We start from the raw sequence: 19,946 nt of genomic DNA, 5'->3' as shown, positions 1-19,946 counted from the left end.
TTGATAATCTTGTTGCATAAAGACAACCGTGATTATTTGATACACGTAAATCATACTAAGCAGCTGTAAATAAAACATTACAGATTTTCGTTTTACATATCATAAAACATCTGTCATGTGAGTTGAAGAACAATACTAGAAATTGGAATTAAAATACATGCGTTACAATGGAATCTTTTTACTTATGCAGTTAAAAGCTGCTAGGATAAATAGCACTAGGCATCAGTGAAAAGATAAACATATACGATAATCTGAATGAGATTTTAGTTTGAGATTTTTGAAAGTGGCAGGATCTTCAACTGTATAGAAGGTAATCCAAGCCATACCTTTGATTCCGTTAACTAGATGCTGTCTCTTGGAAGATTTTTTCAAGGATCGGATGATTTTTCATTAGAATTCATGGACAATTTTTCAGTCGAATACATCACAACAAGATAGCGAGTGTGATCAGCAATACCATTCTCTAATACCAAATCCATTTACAGTGAAATCCTGTATGATGTCACGAAGTGTCTTAGTAAACATGATCTCTTCTGTATTCGTTGCAAACATCTTTTTGTCATTGATAGAAAACTTCCTACAAGATTCGAAATCATTTATAAGATGTAAAGAAAGGCTTTAACCATAGGCTCAGGTCCAAACCTATGGCAACCAAAACATCACTTGTTGAACTCCAGTATACTGATGGCAACACTAGTTTCTCAATTTCACACTGAACTTTATGTAAACATAAAAATGATGCAAATTCTGAAGCCTTCTCTACATAATTCTGTACAAGTACTGTACTTGTCACTTGGCTAATGTTGGACTAATCCTGGAAAATTGCTAAATAAATATTTCTCTGTCTTAGCAGTGATCTCTTTACAAATACTCTGATGGTAGTGAGGAAATCCAATGCTGTGTGCATTGCGATAGTACAGTTTTTAGAATTTAGAGGAAATGTGTTTTTGATGGATGAAACATGCTGTAGCCAAGCTCTTAATTATAGGGTTTTGTTATCATCCTAACTTTGTTGTATGGCGCGAAATAATGACCACAGGTACCTGAAATACCGAGAAAAATGCTACTCTGCTATCATTAATATTCACTGGAAAGACAGTCGCACTAAAATCAATGGTGTTATTCAAGCTAGCTCTACGAGCATTGAAATAAGGTTATCCACCTCACCCGACTCTGCTGGTCGCGTCACGGAAATTCCAAATACTCGTCTACCAAACCAGACCTTCTCAGAACTGAAAGAGGGGTTAGGAACAAAAGGAGGACAAAGATGTTTCGAGGAAATTATCTGAAAGCAAACATGAATAAATGTAACATTGACATAAACAATTGGGAAGATCTAACTCAGCCAGAATAGAGAAAGGCTATGTCTGCAGGAACTCGGTATTTGAAAACTGGGCAGTGTGCCACAGAGGCCGAAAAGCGAAAAATAAGAAAAATGCATCAGGAACTCATGAAAACATTTACCACGACTGTGCACAGTCACGAGGATCTCACTACGCATCAGACTAATCAGCCGTCTCTAAATTCACCACTTTATAAATGGAAGAAGTTCGCAAATGAATAATGATGATGACGATATGGACCACGAAAATGCAGGACATTTCTAAAACGTAAACAGATATTAGAATATGTTGTCATAAATAAGGTAAAATTGTATAAAATATAGCGAATACCATAGTTTGGCTACGTTCTTCATTATTTAAAAATGCTTAGTTCAACTGTAGCATTCTTGATAGTAGTGAAGTGCACTAAAGCATAAGCAAGTGCTGGTGATTTAAATATTAGCCTCACATACAAGTGATTGCTAATTCAGTATCATATTAGCGCAGTGTCTGTGCATGGTAGTCAGGTAGAAGATAAAAACCAAATGATGATTTCTTGAACAGTCGTAGATTGAAATTCTTAAAAAAAAAAAAAAACATATACCGTGAGGAAGAGATGTTCCTTTTGAAAGTTTAAATCTTGGAGGGAAATTGGTGTTGATTAGCAACTGCTTATGATTTTATACTTTGTTAAAAGTGGAAGAATGATGGATGTTGGTTGAGTGTTAAAAGTGCTTGTAGACGTAGGTGTAGAAGTGGAATGAGAAGAACACTGTCTTTTAACCCGACTGACCTCTTCTGGATACCATCAAGGACTTCAGATACGTTTCTGGTGTACCATCCCAACTGTGGAAAAATATTCAAAATTAATGCTGATCTGAGAGCTTTATCGTGCTATCATATAACAGTTTTTATTAGAAAACTGACTGAGATTTTTTTTAAATACAGATTCTATTTTATTTATTTATTCGTGTGGGGTTCCCCACGTTCCTCGACCTCCTTTAGGACTGGTTGAGCCCTCCTAATGAGGGATTAAGTACTATCCTATGACTGTAGCCTGTGTGTTCACGGGGCCGGTTTGCCTACTTGCGGGATGAAAAACCCCAGATAAACGGGAGGAAAAAACCCTGCTGTCCACGCCCAAGACCGGCTAACTTGGCTATGGCTGAGGAAGATCCTTGAGCTCCTCACATCCTCGACGGGAATCGAACCCAGGACTCTCCTTTCCCAGGCATATGGTTGAAGCAACTGTCAGGAAAAGAAAAAACAGCACTACGGTTGGTAGTACTGATGTTATCTGTGCAACGGCGGAGACTGCAAGGATATTGGCGTTTACATCCTAGCTGACGGAAGCTCTTGATGTTTGTCATATTTGAGCACCGGCTGTTTGTCGACTGAAGAGGAAGAATATTTTGCACTCATCCGAAAAACTATAGAATAATAAGTATCGGATGTGAGAGAGAGGGGGTGCGAGAAATTTTACATATAGAATGAAGAAGGTCGACAGAAATACTACTCCTGATTTTCGGTATTGATGAAGGAATCTGAAGAAGGAAAATCATCCTCCATAACATACACTGAGGAAAGAAGGGAGGGAGAGAGAGAGAGAGAGAGAGAGAGAATGACCACACTGTCATAAAGAGTAGAAGCCTTTATGCGAAATCTCATCACATTCATTGAAAGGGTCGAGAAGACCTCCTACATTTCTTTCAAACTTTCCATGACGTCTCCAAAGTGACTATGGTAAGAGATGCACTGTGAACTGAGAATGGTGGCATCCATAATGATGGTGGCTATTTAAGTAATGAGGTTTTCAAGTAATGAAGGAGTCGATTGCTGATGACTTTTACGAGAACTGAAATGAGGACAATGTAACCATAATCAGATGACTCATTTTTATATACTTGTTTGAACTGGATATTATATGAGTGTGAAAGATTAGACGGTCGTTGTTATGGAACAACTGAAATTTTGGCTAACATTAGAAAAGTAAACACGTCGTTATTGACGTTCTCGTTTCTTTTTATTCTTCTCTGATTGAAGATTGCAAGAAGTATGTTATTTTAGGAAACGAATAATGTTAGCTTTTCTTTGCGTAATATTACACGAATGCCATCTGGAGGTGAGAACTATAGAAGTTGCTCGAAGTAGCCTTTGGCAGGAGACCAGGAGTGAGGATCATTTGGCAGGAAGCATGTTTTCTGTAGTAGTTCCTTTCAAAGTCATTTCTGAACTGATGGCCTTATATATGTTCAGCTGCGATGTGGGAGGAGTGTGAAATGTTAGCTTTTTCTTGCGATTGCTGATACCGTGTTTTTTTTTTCTCAGACTGCTTTTGCACACTTGTTTGAGACCTAAAGCTTAGACAGGGCCCTAAAGTTTTGAATAGAATATTAGATTGAATAATAAGGTTTTCATAAACGTGGAAAGCCTTATTCAAGCCAAAATTAATTCTGCTATTCAACTAGAGCAAATATTTTAATCAGAATGGCGGAAACAAGTAATCAAACTGTGAAAATCATTCCATTTAACACTATTTTATGGTCAAATAGCTTGAGGCGAAGACTTATTGAGAAGGCACGTTACAGAGAAATGAAACGCGAATGAGGCTATGGGTGAATTATTAATATGTTAGAGCTGATACACACAGTATATCTGGAAAAAGAACTGGCCAAAAATGTCAAGCGTGCTAAAAGAATGTTGAGAACTGACTGTTATTCTGAATGGATAGCAGGATATTTGTGTTAGGTCACTACCAATGAACATTCTTGAAGGCATTTCTTCCAGGAAATGGAGTTTGTTTTGTGAACATTAAGGTTGCCAAGTAGGATTATCTTATAAATTAAAGATACTAAGAAATTATATACTTGGCTTAATTCTTTATCCAAGTGTAAGGAAACAAAGTTTGCGCAAGTAACCCCGTGACTGGCAAACTCGTATATAGAGGCTAATGACTTCACATCACTTGTCACTTGCCTTAGTATCCCATAATGCAAAGCACATCTCCTTGCGGACATGTATAATGCTATTCATTATGGTAAGGGTCACTACCCAGACCGGTTTAGACCTTTATTGAGGTCTCTTCAGTGGGAGCCAGACCAAGAGGTGATATCAAAGTTGAAGTAATGCAGAAGTCATATTTTCCTATATGAGTTGCCAAAAGGTGTCTCACCTTATTAAATGACTATGGATCAGAGAATGGTTGTTGGAAGTTTTTGCACTTGGTTATACTATAAACTAAAGATACCAAGATAGAATTATCTTAATGTTTAGATAACTGGGCAGAAAAAAATCATATTTTGGGGATAAATATTCAGAGAGGTGATGGAAAGGTGGTGATCACAATTTAGAGAGGGATAAAGGCGGTAATTGAGTCATGAATGGGAGAATGAAAGTTTGAACATGATAAAATAAAGACGAGATAATTCTACTTTTTGCATTCTCTGCTATAGAGGTTTAGATTTTACAACTGCATACGTATTACCGTTTTGGCGAAAATAATATAACGTATATCTGGGTGAAATGAGATTAATACCTATTTCTGGAGCCTTCAGTTCGTTTTTACGAATAGCCGGGTCGTATCTGGTTATTTGTGGCTATTTAACTAGTACAGCGAATACGTTTCAAGAATGGCAAGACTGGAGGGGTCTTCAGTTGGAATTAAAATCGGTGGAAGAAATATTAATAATTTGAGATATGCAGATGATGCCACCTTGCTAGCAGAATGCAAAGAAAATTTGGAGGAACTTTTTATGAAAGTTAAAGAAGAAAGTGATAAATATGGTCTTAAACGTAACCTCAAAAAAGAAAAAAAGTTACAGCAACATGCGAACTTAATGATTTTGAAGTAGATGGAGAGAAAATGGAAGCTGTTAACAATTTTGTGCTCCTAGGATCCCGAATTGATCAAGATGGTTATTGTACTCAAGAATATTACTCTTAATAAGGGAATACCGTAAGTAGACATATAAATACAAAATTAATGAAATCTCACGTAAAAAGATTTTTTTACTAGTATAATTTTCGCCTGTGTACATAGGTGAAAATTATACTATTAAAAAATCTTTTTTACGTGAGATTTTCCGCTATTAATTTTGTATTTATAATAAGATTATTACTCGGAAAGAAAACAACCACACATTTAAGCAAGATCTTTAAATATTAGCCTCGCAACAAAAATCAGAATCGTGAAAGCAAGGGTATTCCCTGAGTGCTGTATAGATGTGAAAGTTGGACCATGAGAAAGAGCGAAAGAATGAAGATGGATGCATTTGAATTATGGGTTTGGAGACGCTTACTAAGAATACCATGGACTGCAAGGCAAACCAATAAATCAGTGATAGACAGAATAAAACACGAGTGCACCCTCGAAGCTATGATCACCAAGCAAAAATTGTCATACATCGGACATGTTATGCGAGCAAATGACAGTCTGGAGAAGATGATGATGCTTGCTAAAGTTGATGGAAGTAGGAGAAAAGGAAGATCAAGAATTAGATGCTGGATGGAGTTAAAGAAGCAACTGGAATGCGCTGGGAAATTCTGAAAGATATGGCCAGGGACAGATCTGAGAGTGTATGTTCATAGAATCGCCAGGAGTAGAAAACGACTCGATGGAACATAACGACATCTATTTATTCGATCGATGGCGAATATCGTCCATATATGTTTACATCATAAACTGATTGAGGTGGAGGGGGTTCGTGTACAATTTCTACTGTGTTGATATCTTTAATCGTGATTGTGTTCTTCTTTGTCAGGTGTAATTTAAATAATTTCTCATTGTATAACATATCCCTTAAGTAATCCCATTGATTTAAGATGAGCTTTTTAAAATCATTTTATGTGGATAAACGCGACAATTCCTCTTTGGGTTACTCAGCGACGTGGAAATTTGGCACAAAAGTTTATTTGAACTTTGATCCTTTATTTGAATATTAAGTAAATTTTTCAGTTATTAAAGCACTTGATCAAAGAATAGAGACCACAGATATGAAGGCTATGAGAAAAATTAGGGGAGTGAATCGATGGCATCAATGGCAGAATCATATTAAAATGAAGATATTACAAAGGAACTTGACATTATTAGCATTCAAGAATGAGTCAGCAGAGCTAATCTAAGGTGACACAGCTACTTAAATAGAATGGGTGAGGATAGTTAGTAAAACATGTATTCGATGTCATGATGGTAGGAAAGAGAGCTAGAAGAAGAGACCAAGGTTTAGGTGGATTCATTCAGTTAGAGCTGCCTTAGAAGCAGGAAATTTTAGATATAACAATATTGGAGTGCTGATAATTAGCAGACTAATTTTGAGGAAAATGGTTGATAAGAGATATGACGATGATTAAAATGTCAGTGTTTATGTATGTCGCTTGTCGTGGAATTTTAATTTCATCCGGAATTTTATAATTTGGTTACGGTTTGTGGGTGTCTTTGTTAACAAAAGTCTTATTTTCAACCAGTATTATAAGCCTTAAGAAATGTTCTTTTAGAATAGGACTTAAGAGTGGTTTTTGATTAACCTACATTAAGAACATTAAACAAATTTCCAATGAAATTAAAATTCTCAGGGAAACGACACATCTTTATAGCATTTCCAGGCAACACCACCACCACAGAAAAATCTTGGCGTATTCAAACGATTAATCCCAGCATTGTTTGGAATTGAATTATTAAGTTACCAATTTTTAAATGAGGCATGATACCAATTCTCTCTTTTCAAAGCAGAGACAAAATTGAAATATTTGAATACACTTCTCAATACGCAGCTTATAACAAATAAAATAGGATTGATTCGTAGACAGTTCGACGTGAGTTCCACTCCTCCGCAAAGTTTCCTAAATAATACAAGTGATGCTATATTTTATTCAATTATGAATAAAAGTATATTGGATAGACTAGAAGACATTGAGACAATAGAATAGGGTTAGTCTTGGTAGTTGGAATTAGAGCAAGTTGAAAATCCCTGACACCTAGGAATGAGACTAGCTAACGGACCTTTAGTTGAAAGTACTTATGAAGATTCTTTGAGTATTCAAAAGGATTCATTCCAATCAGATTTTACCAACTGAAACCCAGATATCGATATCTACGCGACTACGCTAGGGAAACACTGAAAATAGCAAAAAGAAATTAAACAATTAAAACCTTCATAGAAAGAAGTCTTAGCTATTGGGATTGGGTGTTGATTCCTGAATTCCCTCAATATGATTCCAGTAGTCTAATACACAAATAATCCTGCTGTTTGATCAACCATATTCACATAGGAAAGCATGACCGGAAACGCCACCGGAAGGTACTAACAGGGACAGAAAGATACAGAAATAACACAAGGCAGTAAGTAGTGTAAAAAAACCTTTTATTAGGCGTAACTGAACAGCTCAATAGTAGTTGGATACATATGGTGAACGAGTTGCATGTCTGCTATCTCAGCGTTCTTAAAACGACGCATGTTCTTCGTACGACGTCGAAAGCTTCAATGAGGAATCCCCAATTGCTCACCTGGAGAGCTGGCGAACAGCGCCACCTATCACTTTCGGGTGGGGTGGCTTTTCCGGTCATGCTTTTCTATGTGAATATGGTCGATTTTTATGTTCTCTACCTCACCTCAAAGTTTGTACGTGGAATTTTGAACCACCCTGTATAATAATTATTATTATTATTATTGTTCCGGGCAACTCCAAGGAGTCGACAGACTCATCGAGGGAGGCCCTAACATCATGTCAAGAACAACTATTCGACATTCACACAGTATCTATCATACCTTGCCTTGAACTCATTCACGGTCGTAGCACCCACAGACTCTGGAAGCTTATTCCACTCATTCACTACTCTCCAAGTAAAAAAACCTAGCTCTAACACCCTTGTCAACCACGCTCTTGCCCAGCTTCCATTCATGGCCCCTAGTCCTCCCACCACCAGTCATATTTTCAAAAATATCTTCTGAATCAATCTTATAGAAACCCTTCAGTAATTTGAATGTCTCAATCATATCACCCCTCCTTCGCCTATCGACCAATTTCTGCAACCCACAAATCTTCAACCTATTCTCATAAGGTTCATTCCACAGACCTGCTATCATCTTGGTCACTCATCTCTGGATCCTCTCCACTTCCTCCCTATTATGAAGAAACCCGGTGCCCATAACTGGGCACAGTAGTCCAGATGGGGTCTTATCAAGGCTCGATACAGAGGAACAACAACTTGTTTGTCTCTGCATGTTAAAGTATTTTTCAGAAGCCAAGTGATTTGGTGAGCTGTTTTAGTCACTTTTGCAATGTCCCCCTAAACTTCAATTCCCTATCCACCAACACTCCCAAATCCCTGACCTCATCAATCTCCTGGAGTACGGTTCCACCAATGCGATATAATAATTACACAATAAAGTATTTTAATATAAAATATTTTGAACGGACCAAAACAAACCACGCTTAACCATCATCGAACACTTCAGCTAGTCAAGAGAAGACGCTATCCACTCATGAGTGAGAGGATTTATGCCTTCAGCTGTCTAAGTGACACGCAGATACCAATAGTCATGTTAACGTTTGTTTAATCTCAACGAACCTGTAGATAGAGAATTCAATGGAGGGTTTCTTTTAAAATTGGTAGAAGCAATAATATTTTAATTGTAAGAAATAATATTTCTGTGGTTTGTGGCAAATAATGATATCTACTTGTACACAATGACACGAGAGGATTCATGTCATTGTTTTAAAGTAATCGTGAGCGAGATTCAAAATTCCACATGGTCTTTATTATGTTCTCCACTGACTTCTCTCTTTTTGTATTGAACACACCACTTCACTACATACTCTGCAGGTTGTTTTCTGGACTAAACGTCAGGATATGTGGTATCGTTACATTAAAGACAAGTTAAGAGAAATACAAAAAAAATCATTGCGATAAATTTCTTTTTCGTTCGAATTAATTTTTGATATTATTGATTTCTTACAAAATTCAATATATAAAATACAGCACACATTCCTTTACACCTACCAAATATTGAGCCTCTCCCCGCCTCCTAAATGATATTAAATGTTAGCAAACATTTTCACACTGACCACCAGATGGTATTCACATAAGCGCAGTCTCTCCAAGCTCTTTCGCTAACTGTAGGTAACAATGTCATTTGTGGTTGTTTGCATCATGAAGTTTCCGCTTTATCAAAAACGGTGAGTGCCATCACTTTCTTCTTTGAAGCAGCGAAAACTACAAAGAAACCTTTGAGATTCCAAAACTTACTCTGGAATACGAAATTACGACTAGTAATCAAATAAACACCTCTTATCTCTCCTACTCATTTTATATTTTTATCTTCTTCACCAACCCCACCCTTCCCCGCATGCACCCAATTTCCTTATCTTAATTCAGTACTTTGGTCATTCAACATGTATGTGGCTTTGTTGTTTTTATGTTCCATCGACTTGCTTTCGACTCCTGGTGATTCTATGAACATACACTCTCCATTCCAATCTGTTCCTCTCCATAACTTTCAGAATTTCCCAGCGCATTCCAGCTGCTTCTTTAACTCCATCCAGCCATCTAATTCTTGGTCTTCCTCTTCTCATGCTTCCATCAACTTAAGCAAGCATCATCATCTTCTCCAGACTGTCATTTGTTTCCATAATATGTCCGAAGTATGACAATTTTTGCTTGATGATCATAGCTTCGCGGGAGCAATCTGGCTTTATTCTGTCTATCACTGATTTATTGGTTTGCTTTGCAGTCCATGGTATTCTTAGTAAGCGTCTCCAAACCCATAATTCAAATGCATCTATCTTCCTTCTTTCACTCTTTCTCAGGGTCCAACTTTCACATCCATACAGCACCACAGGGAATACCATTGCTTTCACGATTCTGATTTTTCTTGCGAGGCTAATATCTTTATCTTTAAAGATCTTGCTTAAATTTGTCATTGCTTTCTTTCCGCGTAATAATCTTCTTCTAACTTTTTCAGTACAATAACCATCTTGATTAATTCGGGATCCTAGAAGCACAAAATTGTTAAATGCTTCCATTGTTTCCCCATCTACTTCAAAATCATTAAGTTCACATGTTGCCATAACTTTTGTCTTTTTGAGGTTACGTTTAAGACCATATTTAGCACTTTCTTCTTTAACTGAGTTCCTTCAAATCTTCTTTGCGTTCTGCTAGCAAGGTGGTATCATCTGCATACCTCAAATTATTAATATTTTTTCCACCAATTTTAATTTCAACTGAAGACTCCTCCAGTCCTGCCATTCTTAAAATGTATTCGCTGTAAAAGTTAAACAGGTAAGGAGATAAAATACATCCTTGTCGCACCCCTTTACCTATAGTGAAATACTCAGTTTCTCCAAGATCTGTTCGGACAGTAGTTTCTTGTTCATAATAAAGATTTCTCATAAGGATAATAAAATGCTCTTGTACTCCCATTGTTCGGAATATATTCTACGTTCTTGACACTCGTCGCTTACTTGGTTAAAAAATCGCCGTATTAACGCAAATATAAAAATGGCGCTGACATTAAGACTTCAAGTATGGAAGTCAGAATTCAAAATAAATATTAAGACTAATCGAATATTTATATCACATCTATATACTGCAGATGAAACTATGTTTACGATGACACCTAGCTGATTTCTCTGAGGTTCTGAAGAAGGATTCTTGCTAATTTCCTGAACATTGAATGGAAGGAATCTTGTATTGCCTGTTTTGTATTCTAGCGTCATAATCCTGGAAATCTGTCGGAACTCACAATTGTGTTTATCAAACCATCCTTCTCCGTCGGTGCTAGAATGGTTTGATAAATGTGTGGCCCTCTTGGAAAACAGACAAACCCTCGCTTGAACTAGATTGCGACAGTAATAAGGAACACATATAGGTAAGAAGCTCAAATAACACATATTGGAGGTTGCGCGATGTTAAATCTTTTAATATCCAAGGTACGATACGGTAATACTCGTATTTTCCAATGTGAGGAATTAAACTTTATTGATTGTATTCCATCTGCTTGAACGCTGCGAAAAGAACACAAGTTGAAGAGGATTACACAGTCATTTCCAAACACATCTTTTCGATGTCTTCATAATGGTGAGAATCAAATGGGATTCATTGAACCAGATGATACTTTTCCACGCAGCAATATAATATCCAAACACTTGCAGACAACGCTATCAGTAAATCTATATGACAAGTGTTTATACACTGGTGTCCAAAAGTTAAGGATGACTACAGCCATATGTAGACATAAATTTATTGCCAACATACTAATAAATTATATTACACAAAAATGATTATGAATTTCTTACAAATTAAATTGCAATACATTTTTGGCAAAAGTTACAAATTTCCTAAGGACGTAGTTAAGGAATTAATGTACGGTGCTTACAGAAAACTATGCGAAGAGACATTTCAGTATGGAACATGTCTACAACTGTGATGCAGCTCTGAAAACCTCGTATCATACTTATCACCAAATGAATCCAACCTCTGAAGGAGGAGTGGGCCAATTTGCCTCAGCAGTTCATGAGGGAAACTGGCCCACTCCTTTATCGCAAGGAAAATAATTTGCTTGCTTTCTGGAGGGGAATTTCGAGCAACAATGCATCTCTGTGTTGTGTCCCAAACATGTTCCATGGTGTTGAGATCTAGAGAGCTTGCTGGTCACTCGATTAGATTAATATCCTCGATGTCTAAAAGTATGTTCACTGTTCGTGTACTCTGTTGTGTGACATTTCCATGCATAAAAAAGATTGCAATATCATTCACCAGTCGTAGTCCCCTTTTCCAGCACACTCTTAGTTTGGTGCGTCGTCGATTAAGCATAATGCCGCCCACATCATGACCCCACTACCGGCGATCGTATCTATCACTTTTAATAACATTCTCGCGATGGGAAGCAGTATCTCTTTCACCCCCAGATCAAGTGTCGTCTAGAAATCGGAGGAAAGAGTAGAACGACTCTCATCTGTAAAAAGTACCTTAGTCCATTGGTGTCTTGTCCAATTTTTATGGATACAATTCCACTGAAAACATGGTGGAGACAAGGATACATTCCACTCAGGCTACGCCTCGCAATGTTCATTGGATAACTGTTAAAAATGGATGACGATTTTGAGTCTTGATTTTCTGATGTCATAAATTTGTATTATCTACCTGACCAAAGCAGCAATGACGTGAAGTGCCTGAAAATCCCTAAAGAAAACAGGGAATGTCTTCCAGTCTATGAATAACGCTTTAATTGATTTTCATTTCAGTTTCTGTAATAGCAATACTATAAACGATCCCATGCTGTTTCTATTAAATATACTGAAAAACAATCATTTATGATCGTCTAACTATAATTGAGCAAAATCTTCAGACAAATATAATCTCTGTTTTCACAAGCTAATTTTGTTTTCTCCAAATTGTTTACAGTAAAAAAATTATAAGAAAGAAATAGCTTTCCATCTGAGAAGTATGCTTACCTATTAATAATAACGAAGCAAAATAGGTTACTTCCGGAGACGGGAATGTCATAAACTCAATGTTTATAGGTAAACAACGCCCCATAAAACGTTGAACAGATGGTTGGGAAATATTGTTCACTTCTATCAGACCTTTTGCCAATTTTGAATGTTTATTGTTATGCGACTTGTTCAATAGTAATTGGGGCAACATGCAATATAGAAGAAATCTGTAAATCTTGTGAGCGAATAACTAGTCGTAGAACTGGTCGCCTTGCGAGTTGTTCTGGGATGGTGACCACCTCTGAATCAAAAAATCAAACCAATTTCTGTTTTTGATTCAGCAGTGGATAATTTTGTTTTGTAGAAGGGTCTTCTACTTTAAAAGCAAAGTCTTCATGAGATTCTAATGCTCAAATATTAAATTATGCAAAAGTATTCTTTTTGCAATGCGTATACAATTTTGTTGTATACAAAATACAACAAAATTGTAAAAAGATCAATCTTTTCTCATCTAATGATAGTAAATTTAAAAAAGATAGTAAAATACGTAACGTGTTTAACACATCTTACGTATTTTATATCTCTTAGAATGTGATTTTTTTAATGTTTTCTTGTTTGAAACTTTTTGATATTGAAATTTATTGTTTTTTTTTGATTGCTCCTAAATTCAGGACTAAAAACTTTACAATAGATACAAATTCGCACAAATGCATGATATACTGTGCATTGCTAAGTATTTATTTGGGGAGCAATTTTTAAATTTGGATAAGAATGACGCTAGTAAATCTCGTAGTATTTTTCTCTAAACACTGTATGTGTGTGTGTGTGTGTGTGAGAGAGAGAGAGAGAGGGAGGGAGGGAGAGAGAGAGCTGTTTCTGCAGCAATTTCACAAATGCTCGTGAAGGCAATCCTAAAAATCATATTCCACAGAGCTTTATTTCAAAACGACATGCATCATCATCATCTTCACCATTGGCTCAACAGCCCTGTGTTGGCCCTGGCCTTCTTAAGATATTTCTGCCAGCCTCCCTTTTAGGTCTTCCAATTTTTCTTTTCCCTTCCAGCTTAGCATATGTTTTATAATAAAACTGCCAGTTAAGTTTGATCTTAACTAGCAAATTAAGCGTGGTATATGTGTGAACTGAACCAAATCTAAATCTACAGATGTGAGACTATCGCTTCTCTTATTGAAAACCTGAAGTGACTTGAAAAACTTCCACATTTGGTCTCGAGAGGAGGCATCCAGTTTCAACTATTCACGATACTAAATGTATGAGTGGTTTACAACTTAGGTAGGTAGAATTCCCGTAAAAAACAATAACTGCACACATTTCCTAATCAAAAAAGCATCAGAAACGACCCTACAGATGCAACATGATATTTCGCGACAGTTCCGAAAGACATCGAAAATGTTTACGGGGATCACAGATTGGCTGTTCCTCATCTTGACTATGTAATATTTTCACTTTGAAAATTACACTCCGAAATCAAAACTCCATTTAGATACATATACAAGCTAAGGAGGTATGCCAGCTTAATAGCGAATGGTATCCCCATCTAGTAGCATAAGAGCATTTCGAAATCATGGAGAATGTTGGGCATACCACGAAATGCAGAAAGCTTTTCATAAAAATGTTGGTGCATACAAAGTGGATCGCAATAAGGTGTAAGATGGAGGAGTTGTACCTAGTTTGCAATAATGTTTCATTAGGTTATGTCACTCTGATCCCTTGTCACTGGTATCGGCATCCTACTAATTCAAACTGCTTGGACTCTAGAGTCAACTTGCATTTCTTGGCCTAGGAAATCTTCTTCCATTCTGCCCCTTGCTTTTAGCTACAGGACTCGGTGAATTTTTCCTGTTGTACTCTCATCAGTGATGCAAGGCAGAGTGCGTTCCGATATATGATCCTTAAGTAATATTACGTTACAGTGATTGTAAACTTATGTCATTTTTAGAACCCTTCTGCAGTATTTAGCATCAACAAATACCAACGTCACTCCACGTACCTGTGTCACTAGTTGTTTTCTGTGCGCTGTACATGTTGCATCAGTATCTGAACACTTCTGGAGCAAACATCGCACCACACTTCATTAGATCACTCTGTTGGGTTATCATCACGTTAAGGTGTTTCACCAATACATGTAATAACACTCACCCACCTATACACACACACACACACGCGTCTCTTGGTATTTACCTCCTAGGTTTTAATAGTCCTGTACACCCCCCTCAGGGTACATATCAGAAGAAATTTGGTCATGATGATGGTTTTAATAGTGAACAAAAGACGTGACGTTGTTTCTAAAGAAACGATGGATGGAGTATAACGGGTCATTCAGTGTATATACACCACACACACACACACACACACACACACACACACACACACACACACACACACACACACACACACACACACACACACACACATTTATATATCTATCTATCTCTCCCTTCCATCTGATTCAGACGGGTTGGGTCTCCTCCTAATGAGGAGTCACAGCGAAATAATGCAGACGGCACGCCACTCCTCTGCTGCGTCCTTAATGGAGGTATTCATGACTGTAGTCCGCGTGTGTTCAACGGGCTGGTTTGCATACTTACGATATGAAAAAAAAACAGCTAAACTGGGAGAAAAACCCTACAATATATATATATATAGTAAGGTTTCCCTCATGATTTTCGGGACCACACGGTTTTCTGCCTCTCCCATTCATCTCATTCCTGCAATTTGTTCCAGTTCATCCCTCCACCTTCTTTTCGGTCTTCCTCTTTGTCTTGCTCCATCCACTGGTTTCCACTCTGTTGTTTTTCTAGCCCATCTCCCGTCACTGCATCTGGCAATATGGTCAGCCCATCTCCACTTAGCCGGTTTAATGTATTTTACAATATGCATGACACCTGTTTGAGATCTTATCCAGGTATTTGTCTTCCTATCTCTTAATGTTATTTTTAGCATACTTCTCTCCATGTGATGTTGTGTTGTTCACAATTTTTTGTTTAGGGCTTCTGTTAAATTCCATGTTTCTCCTCCGTATATTAGGACAGGAAGTATACACTGAAGGACTGGTCGAAACTTTCATTTTTAGACTCATAGGGATGTCACTTCTGAATATGTCTCTCATTTTCCCATAAGCCATCCATCCAATGTAAATTCTTCGTTTCAATCTGGTTTCTTTGGCAATCCTCAAAGGATAACAATTGGCTCAAATACACATATGAAGTAACTTGTTCTATTTCATGGTTTTCAACTTTGACAGTTCTGTGGTTTATGTATTTATTCATCATTATTTTTGTTTTTTCTCTATTTATTTTTAATCCCATTACTTTGGAGGCTTGTTTAGCCTTTCTTCCAGATCTTCAAGATTATTTGCTATTAGGACAACATCTGCAAATTTCATATGATGCGGCCTTTCTCCATTTATGTTTATTCCTTTTCTTTCCCAATCAAGGCTTCTAAAGACTTCCTCTAGTGCAGCTGAAAATAATTTGGGAGATATGGTGTCACTTTGCCGGATGCCTTTTTGTATTGGGAACTTTTCGCTGTTTTTATATGATTTAATTACTGAAGTTGCATTATTGTAAATATGTTTTAGTGTTTCAATATATGGTTTCTCAGTTCCCTGGGTTTCACGTGCTTTTAGTGTTGAAGATGTTTTAACTGAATCAAATGCTTTTTCATAGTCTATATAGGCCAGACATAAGGGTTTATTGTATTCAATTGATTTTTCAAAGAGATGTATTAATGTGGGAATATGGTCCAAAGTATTGCAATTCTTCCTAAATCCAGCTTGTTCACAGGATTGCATTCCCTCTAGTTTAGATTTTATTCTATTATTTATAATTTTTGCGAAGACTTCATATATGGTGGGGAGTAGGCTTATAGGTCTGTAGTTTTTAATTTCTTCCTTATTGCCCTTTTTAAAAATTAATATTAGAAGGGAATTGTTCCAATTTTTTGGAATTTTTCTCGGTTTTGGGCATTTATTAAAGAGTTTAGTCAGATGTTTGATGACCGGGCTTCTTCCCAGTTTTAAAAGGTCTATCATAATTCCAACGTCTGCTGGGGCCTTTCCATTCTTCATTTCCCGCAGTGCCATTTCCACTTCACCTTGTAAGATCTCAGAGACATCGTGTTCTTCTTCACTCGAGTTATCCATAATTGATTCTTGGATGTCTCAGTGTTTGTCTTCATAGAGTTGAGTATAAAATTCCAGAATTCTTGTGATTATTGCATCTCTATTTTATACGTTCGCCACTTTTTCCTCTTACAGCATCTATTTCCTTTGTTCCAACTGATAATGTCCATCTTAGGACCTTCATATTACTATTTTTTTCTATTGTTTTTTTAATTTTCCTAGTATTATACGATCTAAGTTCATATTTCATCCTTTTTCGTATAGTTTTACAAATTTCCGCGTATTCTATTTTACTGGTGTCATTCAAATCTCTTTTCATATTTCTTCTTCTTTTCCTCATCAGATCTAAGGTTTCCTGTCTTGGTTTTTCCTCTCTTTGGTGCCTTTTTACACCTCCTATTTCTAGTGCACAATTCAAGATAGATTTTGTTAATATTTCTTTAGCATCATCGATGGAAGTAGCTGTGTTTAACTTTTTTAGTTCATTTTTGAATGATTCTCTATAAAAGCATTTATTGTGGTAGAGGTTTTGTAGATTCACTAAATTGGACTTTTTTTCTTATGAGCTTATTCCGTTCCCATTTTTTGTTCATCCATACTTTTTCCCTTACTAGTCAGTGGTCACTTCCTGTATTCAATCTATTAAGCTCTTCGGTATTATTTATTATATATCTTCTTTTGGAGAGGATGAAGTCTATTTCGTTGTAAACACACACACACACACACACACACACACACACACACACACACACACACACACACACACACACACACACACACACACACACACACACACACACACACACTGCCTTTGTTTCGTTTTACAACTTTCATCAAAAATTCCTCCCAGAAGAGGTTGCAAAGCCATGATTCACTAGCAAGTTTGATAAATTGGAAATCCTGCTCAGGCATTTAAATCTGGCTTTTATCTTTGCTATCCTCGACGATGAAACGTCCCACAATTTTAGGTCAGCCCTCATAAATTTCTCAAAGTATTATCTCATCTGGAAAATTATATAAATATATCTATGTCAAGGTGGGATTACAATTCAAAGCTTGTTGATATTAAAGCGTATTTAACGTATTCACCATTCAGAACAACAAATTAATTATCTCTTTTAATAAGTTTCGCTTAGGTATCATTATACACGATAAACATAATCAAATGGTGGTGTGTTACTTTGCTAGATGTAATACTGTGTGACTTGAAGTAAAGTAGTCGAATTTATTAAATAAGTTGAAGCAAAATGTATCTCATTTGGAAATTGTCCACAAATATATTTTCAACTTCTGCAAGTAAGGGCATTTACTTGCAGAAGTTGAAATGAACGCAACATCACGCTTCTTATTTCAGAAGCGTGATGTTGCGTCAAATAAATAATCAGATTTCCAAAGTAAAAATCAATCTAAAGATTTTATGCGATGCATTTGATGTATACTGGATAGTGTTTTAATCAAAACTTTCTTCATTTAATATTTATAACAAAATATCACTTTCAAAAGATCATCAAAATTCGCAAGTAATCCATAAAATCTGGATAAATTAAAATATATATATATAAATAAAAATTAGAACTACTCATCTTCTTCTTCCTAACATGGAATTTAGGCCAAGTGGCCTGTTTCTGTCTCATGCCATCTCTTTCTTGGTCTTCCGATTCTTCTTTTTCTACTTATGTTGTACTTGTATAATATTTTTGGTAGTCTGCTCATGTCCATTCGATTTAAATTTTCTAGCCATTTTTGTTTATACTGTCTTATGTAGTAATTAATTGGTTTTATTTTCAGGGATTGTAAGATTTCTTCATTTGTTTTGTGGTCCCACGTGATATATCCAGCTGTTTGTATGAGGAACTTCATTTCTGCTGTTTGAATTCGTTTTTCGTCTTTCCTTTTTATGATCCATGTTTCGCTTCCATATAGTAGAGTTGGTTTCGAGAAGACATTACATAGTCTGATTCTAGTGTGTTTTTGTACTAGGGATGGCTTAAATATATTATTTATTATGCCATTTATTTTGACAAAGCTTGATATTTTAGTGTATGTCTTTTTCTTCTTCGTATGATAGATCACATCCCACGTATCTGAAAGTGTTTACTTGTTCTAATATTTTATTATCTATCACTATTTTACTTCTTTTTATTGAAAAGCAGAGGTGAGAGGATACATCTTTGTCGTACTCCTCTTGATTTATCTTTTCATTCTATTTTAACTGCTATTTTATTTCCTGTCTATATTTCTTGAAGGATTGTAAAAGTCGGTTTGGTATGTTTAAATCGGTTAATATTTTAAACAATTTTTGTCTAATAATTTTGCCAAAGACTTTTTCATAATCAGTAAAGGCTACGTGTGTTTCTTTTTGAAATTCTCTTCTCTTTTCTATTAATAATTTTAAAGTAAAAATTAGATCTATGCAGGATCGGCCTTTTCGGAAACTTTTTTGTTCTTCTAGTACTACACAATTAGAACTACACAATTCAAATTATAATTAAACAAAGTATAGTTTAAAATATAAAGCAAATAAAATTTAAAAAATAATTAAACATTTCAAAATAAATTCAAATTAAAATGAAACGAACCGCATTGAAAAATGTCACTATTTTATAAATTTGATCTGTGTTTCAAAGTGGAACAGTTCGTACTCCTTCAGGCAGATGACCAATAATCATATGGATGCCACTTAAGTCCAATAAGTAATCTTGATTCCAAATAAATTAAATAATAAAAGTAATACACATTCCAAGATAACTATTTTTAAATTTTTCTGATTATTAATAAGCAATAATTTTTGTGCAAGAGGAAAAACTACGAATAGTAACGAGTCTGTTGATTGATAACAGTAAAGCAATATTTCTAATTTAAACCATACCAAAGGTTTTGTTTCTAGATTAGGCTTAACCATTTGTGAACGAAAACTCATTAATGAGAGCCTCCTTTAGATACTTGGTACCGATGATGCCCTTCGTGTCGTTCGATTTGTGTGTTAGAATTTCGTATAAAACGTGAAGAAATCCTCATAAGAAGAGTTAACCGGTCTCATGCGGTGG

The sequence above is a fragment of the Typopeltis vanoorti genome, chromosome 12, assembly GCF_054136105.1.
Source record: "Typopeltis vanoorti isolate ZY-2024b chromosome 12, IOZ_Tvanoo_1.0, whole genome shotgun sequence".
Lineage (NCBI taxonomy): Eukaryota > Metazoa > Arthropoda > Arachnida > Uropygi > Thelyphonidae > Typopeltis > Typopeltis vanoorti.
This window is presented reverse-complemented; position numbering follows the sequence as displayed.